The sequence below is a fragment of the Erpetoichthys calabaricus genome, chromosome 2 (assembly GCF_900747795.2).
Source record: "Erpetoichthys calabaricus chromosome 2, fErpCal1.3, whole genome shotgun sequence".
Taxonomy (NCBI): Eukaryota; Metazoa; Chordata; class Cladistia; order Polypteriformes; family Polypteridae; genus Erpetoichthys; species Erpetoichthys calabaricus.
This window is the reverse complement of record NC_041395.2, coordinates 99785128-99792111: the sequence shown is the minus strand read 5'-3', so window position 1 is coordinate 99792111 and position 6984 is coordinate 99785128. Positions and strand designations below refer to the sequence as shown.

The 6984-nt window shown below is 36.3% G+C and overlaps 1 protein-coding gene across 2 annotated transcripts in view; it reads right to left on the bottom strand.

The window, feature by feature from the left end:
• Window positions 1-6154, bottom strand: part of LOC114646179 (growth arrest-specific protein 2) — a 181875-nt gene extending 175721 nt beyond the window's left edge. For both annotated transcript variants that reach the window (XM_028794212.2, XM_051923140.1), the window contains exon 1: window positions 5989-6154. The gene's annotated coding sequence lies outside the window, so the exon portion shown is untranslated. The remainder of the gene's footprint in view (window positions 1-5988) is intronic.
• Window positions 6155-6984: the final 830 nt, after the last annotated feature.

Genomic DNA, 6984 nt, shown 5'->3' with positions numbered 1-6984 from the left:
CTATAGAATCCCTTGCTCTCCTCCAGTTTTTCCTTATTTTGGATACTCTTCTTCTCATGCAAAAGCTGCATGGCTCCATGCCATCCTCTCATGCAATTATTAAAATATCTGTAGAGAACATCACGGACTTTGTATTAGATGACATCCACATTTTAGTGCCGTTTTGAGGACCAGCATTTTGAGAACCAACTTCATTGAATGTAGCAAATTCTCTTTAAAACCATCCACATTTTATTAATTCTGACATTTAACTTTGTTAGGTTAAATATCTAGAGGTATCTTAAAATTCATCTGGAACCTTCTGAGAGGAAGAGAAGTGATAGCACTGAACTGGATTAATTGGCGTGTACAATTGTATGGTTTATTATTAAACTGAATGAATTCCCTTCATTGTTTTAGGTCACAGCAGGGGGTGAGGGCAGTAAATAAAAAGATGAGGGAATGTGTGCAACACACAGTGGCACTTAGGTACTGATCATAGGAATTTTTCTAAAAATAAATCTCTCTTCAATATACTTTAGTTATATTGTACTGCTTGCTCAACATTTTCAATGAATAAACCAGTTGTATTAATTTTATCATGAACAGTTCTAAGTGTAACACCATAGTAAACCAAAAACAGTTACTAGCTGAGCATATTTTATATTTTCAATTATGTTCAGAAAACTTCACATTGTTAATGTTAATAATTTCACTCTAGCATTAAACATGATAGATGAAATCTTTTACTTACATTTAATTAACATCAAAATGACTGATGAGAGATGAAAAATGTCTCAAAGGTGTACAGATGCAAAAATGATATTAAACATGAAAATAAATCTATATGAGCAAAAACATAACTAAAAGAAAGTTTAGAAACCCCTTTTGAAACAACGAAAGCAGATTAACTACGCAAGAAGACAAAAATTATGGTACAAAGTTATCTTATGTGTTTTTCACTAATTCACAAAAGAAGAAAACATTTCAGACAGCTACATAATGATGGGATTACACTGCTGTCTCACAGTTCAAAAGCCCTGGAAGCCAGTCTGCTCAAAGCTAGACACTGCTCCACCAGGTTACACTTGAATAGGTCAAGGACTATCTTATCTCAAAGCTGGTAGACAGAGCCGCTCTGGCACCATCTGACAGAATGGCAGCTGAGATCCAGCATATACCGACAGTTACAAACTTTTCTCAAAACCCACGATCAAGCATGCCAAGCTAAGATAACCACTGAAAACAAGAAAAGTGGAAAAACAATGAATGGTCTGAAATTTTTTCAGGGAGGCTGTAAGTCTGAATTCTTCCCTGGGTAACGCTTTTAAGACTTGAGTTGAGTTTTTCTAGTGTGGGTGCAGAGTTGCTGCAGCAGGAAAGCTGCTGACAGAAGTGTCCAGGACACTGAAGCTTAGATCAATACTGCGTCAAAGAAGCCTGGCCTGAACAGCGGGACTCTGTAGTGGTTTATCATCTTGTGAGCTGCAAGAAGCCAGATGTTGCTTTTATTCAAACTCAATGTGTCTCACTCTACATTTAGTAAGGTCTGTCTGCCCCCCAGTCTTGATAGCTTTAACAATAAAAGTAAAGTATTCCTATAGACAGCTAAACATTTATATAAAAAAGTGGATTCGAACTGATTTCTTGTAAGATCTGATTTACCATCTGCTCAACATATTAGGAAAGGTTTTGGTTACTAAATCTAAATATTTAAATAGAGAAAAAATGATAAAGCTACACATATTCCAAGAACTATTAAGAAGAATAAAAATATGCAAAATTAACTTTTAGACCAGTAAAGTAAATGAGGTTTTAACAGGAAAGAAAGTCACAGGACTTTGCAATTCAGAAATAGCATCCATCTTAATAAAAGTACAAATGTCTATACAGTGTGTCCATCCAGTTGCTAGAGTAAGAAAGAAAAATTTTAAGATAGGCAAAACATGTAGAAGGGGGGACAAAAAATAAATAAAATTACCAAATAAGGGTCTAAAAATAAGAAAATTGATCTTATTGGCCTATTCTATTGTCCAATGTTATACTCATATATCAGCAGCGTGGTAGTGACTTTCTTGCACTCGTTTGGGCCACATGAATGAAAGAGGTTTATAGCTGTAATGGGAATAACTGATAGCTTCATGTAGTTGGCAATGGATGAGTGAAAATAATGAAAAAATCAACATGCGCATCAGGAAACCAAAGCAACTATAGCCTAGTCATGTTATGGCTAAACCAGGTCAATGCTGTAGTGACCACCACTAAATTTTCCTAGACAAACACTTTGACTATAAGACTAGTAGTTTGACAAGTAATGCCAGGAAGAAGCCGTGAAACAGGCGGTGCAATCCAAGAAGGAAAAAGCCCAGTGAGGGAGGGAAACAGATCAGGTGGGCATTTTTATACCAGACCAAATGGACAACCCATGTATCAAATAAAAAAATTATGAGGTCTACATTGATTACTGAGGTTTCAACCTGTCTTAGTAGGTAGTACAGCTATTACTGAAATATGACCACTTTAAGCATGAAAAAGTTACTCTATAAATAAAATGTACTATTATTAATATTAGGATTGTTGAAGCTAGAGAAAAATGAGGAGATACGATTTTTCAGAGACACTCATGACACAAAATGGAGACGCTTGAAATTGTCTGATTTGGTATGGCAGTATTTTTTTTCTAGACATTGCCTACATATTGGTGTCATAAGCACACAATTTACAAATATAATTATCACAAGTACTCCATGATCTGGTTCCTGCCTCTACCTCATTCTGCTGCTCTATGGTTTCAAAATGGAAAAAAAGATATGCATTATAGGCATAATATTTAGAGAACAAAAGTTAATAATGGAGGCTTAACAGGGATCCATTACATAATCTTAAAAGACATTTTCTTATTATAGATATACTTATGAATTTTATCACAATGACACTGTTTGGATAATCCCTGAACCCTAAACTTGACTGAGCAGGTTCAATAATAGTCAGATGGATTCATGTGTCTATGAATAGATGGGTTTAAAATGTATTATGGACTGTAGGGAAACTCTTCAGTTGTTCTCAAATTACAATACACCAACAGTGGAATTCACATGAACAAAAAAAATAATTTTATTAACAAAAGAAGAAATAAGTAACTTGTGTGAAAGACAAAGTACAGCAAAAGAGAAAATAATAGACACCTCTGTCCTCAGGACCTAGCTAAACAGTAATAATTCTGACCACTCCATCACTTGTGCTCTCCCTACTCAACTTCCAACACTCTAAATCACCTTTTTTCTTCACTCTGACCAGGTAAGTCTTTGTGATAAGCTGCCTCTCAACTCAAAGATTCCTGGACCAAGGGATGGACGGTCCATTCACACTGTGCTCTATACTTCCTCCCATGACCCCACCATAAGCACTCCTGGGATCCCAGACAACGTCATCAATCCCTATTGTCATATGGGAAGAACTACCCCTAGTGTTACCAGGTGTTCCTGTGTGTTTCCCTTACTGCTGAGGTTACTGGAGAGAACCAGATTAGCTGTCCTCCCCAGTATCTTCTAGAGCAGGGGTGGGCAAAGTCGTTCCTGGAGGGCCGCAGTGGCTGCAGGTTTTTGTTCCAACAAAACTGCTTAATAAGAAGCACTTATTGCTCAAGTAACACTTCTTCATTTTAGTTGTCTCATTCATTAAGATTTTGAACACTTATGGCTTATTTTTGTCTTAAACAGCTGTATTCTCGGTTTTAATTGCTCCTTTTTAGTAATAAGATGCAAATAGAAAAATACAGCAGTATTTCTCCATTTAGCTTGATTCCATTTACACCCGTGTGTATTTATCATGCACTATTTGGTTTAATTAAATACTTTGAAGGAAACTGAAGAGAAAAAAGTGAAGGACTAAGAATTAGACTTCAAATCATTTGGATCATATACTTAGAAAGGAAAACAAAAATCTAGGATATGAGAATGACCTGATATGGCAGAGTTAAAGCACTAACAAGCCATGGAGTTAAATTATTGGCAAGGATTGTTTTCTGATTAAACAACTGGGTTGGAACAAAAACCTGCAGTCACTGAGGCCCTCCAGGACTGACTTTGCCCACCCCTGTTCTAGAGGCTATAAGACATTGCCTCCTAGTGGACAGGGAAGCCCACTATAGAGTTGCTCCTAATAAACATAGGGTCTTGAGTAATCCCTGATGTTGTAGTAGTTTCCCTTTATGCTCAACGAGAGTATTTTCTTTACAGCTGTTCTGTGTTATAGTTAACATATAATAAAACACTGGAACCCAAACCAAATCTTACTTTACTGAAAAGGTAGTACTATAATTTGATTTATTATTCCATAATGCTTTGAAAGGAGTTATTTGAGAGAAGCTTACTGTTGACTATCCATTCATTTGCCATATAATCACATTTAATAAATACAACAAGAGAACATCTATCAGTATTTAACTGGCCCAATCAATTTATTCATGCACCAAAAAAAAAAAAAGCCAAAGGAATCCTGGTCTTGACTTCCATGATTGGGTGCTGAATCTACTCCAGTTTATCTTATTTTTGAGGCTTTGAGAAACACAGAGTACGCGGGACTCTATTCACAAGCTAATAAACTTCATTAGACCAATTAATTAATTCTCAAGAGATATGTACACATTGAGCACACTACATGTTTAATACAAAATATAAATTAGGTTGAAATAATTTAAAATTGAGGCAGAAATGACAATTTATACAACTAATATTTGCAGTATATGTCAAATACTGTATATTGCATAAAAATGTTTCTCATACTGTATCTGTTACTGAGTTAGGGCACAATGATATGTACATTCTGTTACTCTTTGGGTACTGTTTCAGTCGTATTTCACTCTCACTAGAGAAGGGAGATTTGGTTTCACTGTGGTTTAAATGCTACTTGATAGAATGCCATGCAATTACATTTATATCAGATTGAAAACGCATCACAGTTCAGTAAAATAAGTGCATTAATAATATAACAAATTCTTAAAAAAAATAGGTGAAAAAGGACTATGAAAAGAGGACATCAGCAATTCACGTAATGTAAGACATTTAGTAAAAGGCAGAAACCCAACCTCTAACTTTATATCTAACTACAATGAAAACTTAAAAGCATTCTGGACCCCAGGAACACCAACAGCTGTGAACAAAAACAGTTGTGAACAAAACTGTATAACATTCACTATATAGTAGTTGGTAGTTTCTATCGTTGTCATTGGTGCTTTGTAGATATTATTAGCACCAAAATATTTGTTAAGGTCTTGTTTGTAAACATCAGTAATTAGTAGATGCATCTGGATGGCCCCTTATTGTAAAGTATGGTGTTATACAGATGCATGGCCAAACCATGAGTTTGCCTTAGGCTTTTAGAATTTTGAACTGGTGTCCCGAGAACTACACAAATAAAGATGATAAAGGCTGTGTTTGCCATTTAAAACCAACATCACATGGTAATTCTGCCCTTTTATCAAATCCTATCTGCTCACATATTGGGAGACAGTATATCACTGTTTTAGTAAGAGCTGCCATGCAAAACATATTTTTATAAACAATTACACTGCTGATAAACATTTTTTAATCAGAATATGAGTACTTCTATTGTATCAATTCGTTATTTTTGTAATGTTTAAAAATCACTACTTAGTATCTTTTACATGGTGCAGAAATCCCTTTAAAGATAGCCAAAAACTGAACTGGAATATATTACTACCAAATACTGTACATAATGCAAATCATCTACATAAATTGCATTACTATGTTCCCGAGTTTAACTTGGTTGTAATTAAGTACACAGACACATAATTCGGCGAAGTAGACCATTCCAAAAAAGGTGCATTATTCCACAGACTAGCGCCTATGTGCGACTTGCGCTTTATGATGTAAAACTGAGTCTTCAAAATTCTGCGCAACCCGACGGCCGGTGGAGCAATGCGCAACACACCACACCCAGCAAAAGCAGACCTTCAAGTTGCAAATCACAGCACTAGAAAACACTTACGCTATCTGTATTCTTCACCGCGATTTCTCGACAGTTCTGCTCCGCACATCTGTACCTTGCCAGTCCTTTTTCTGCACGGCACCGCTTTCCCACGGAGATCGTTCAACCCCCTTTACCGTAGGCTGGTCTCCCGGCAGCTCAGTTGGTTTTGAGGGGGAAGTGTAGAGAGGAGAGTAGAGTTGAGTAGAGTAGGGAAGGTTTAACTCCTGCTTGTTCATTCGTGGATCAAAAACGTAATACAAATTTCAGACATGTGGGATCGACTTTTGAAACGATCCTTGTCACGCGTGCCTCTTTGTAACCCGTACCAGTTACTCACATTTCCATCTCGCCGCAAATGAAGAAAAAAAGTTAAGAGGCAGAAAAATGATACATGCACTCAAAGAATCGTTCCGTATGTACAGATGGTAATCTCATTTATGCGCCAGCAAACGCAACATGCAGTTTTTAAATATCACCGCGTTGTCACTCAATGTATCAGGGTTTTGAATGTTTATATGAAAAACAGGTATATTAGTTTGTCACTTACGTATATAATTAATAAAACAAAATCTATGGACGTAAGTAATGTGAATTATTAACATCGATGCGATAACGGACAGAGTCAAAACTGCATTTAATGAAAATGTTCCTTCAGACATCATTTAGAAGCTGTTTGGCTCAGTTGTACTGTCGCTTTTCAGTTTTCAGGATATCGGTTCACTCAATGGTTTTACTCCAACATCCGGAGAACGAACATATTAGGCACATCTGGGACTCCAGACTGGCCAATATGAGAGGCAAACCAGGTTGCGAGTTTCTTTTGTTAGAAACTGGCGTCCCATCCAGGAATAGCTCCTGCCGGATCGCGTTTTGATTGCTGGCGCTTAACATTCGTCTTTTGAACCCAACTGCGAAGTATCTTAACAATTATTTGTTTTTATTTTTAGTTCATAGTACAATACTGTTTAGTTTTAAAATTGGGTAATTTTTGTCATATTAAAAAGTGGGGATGAT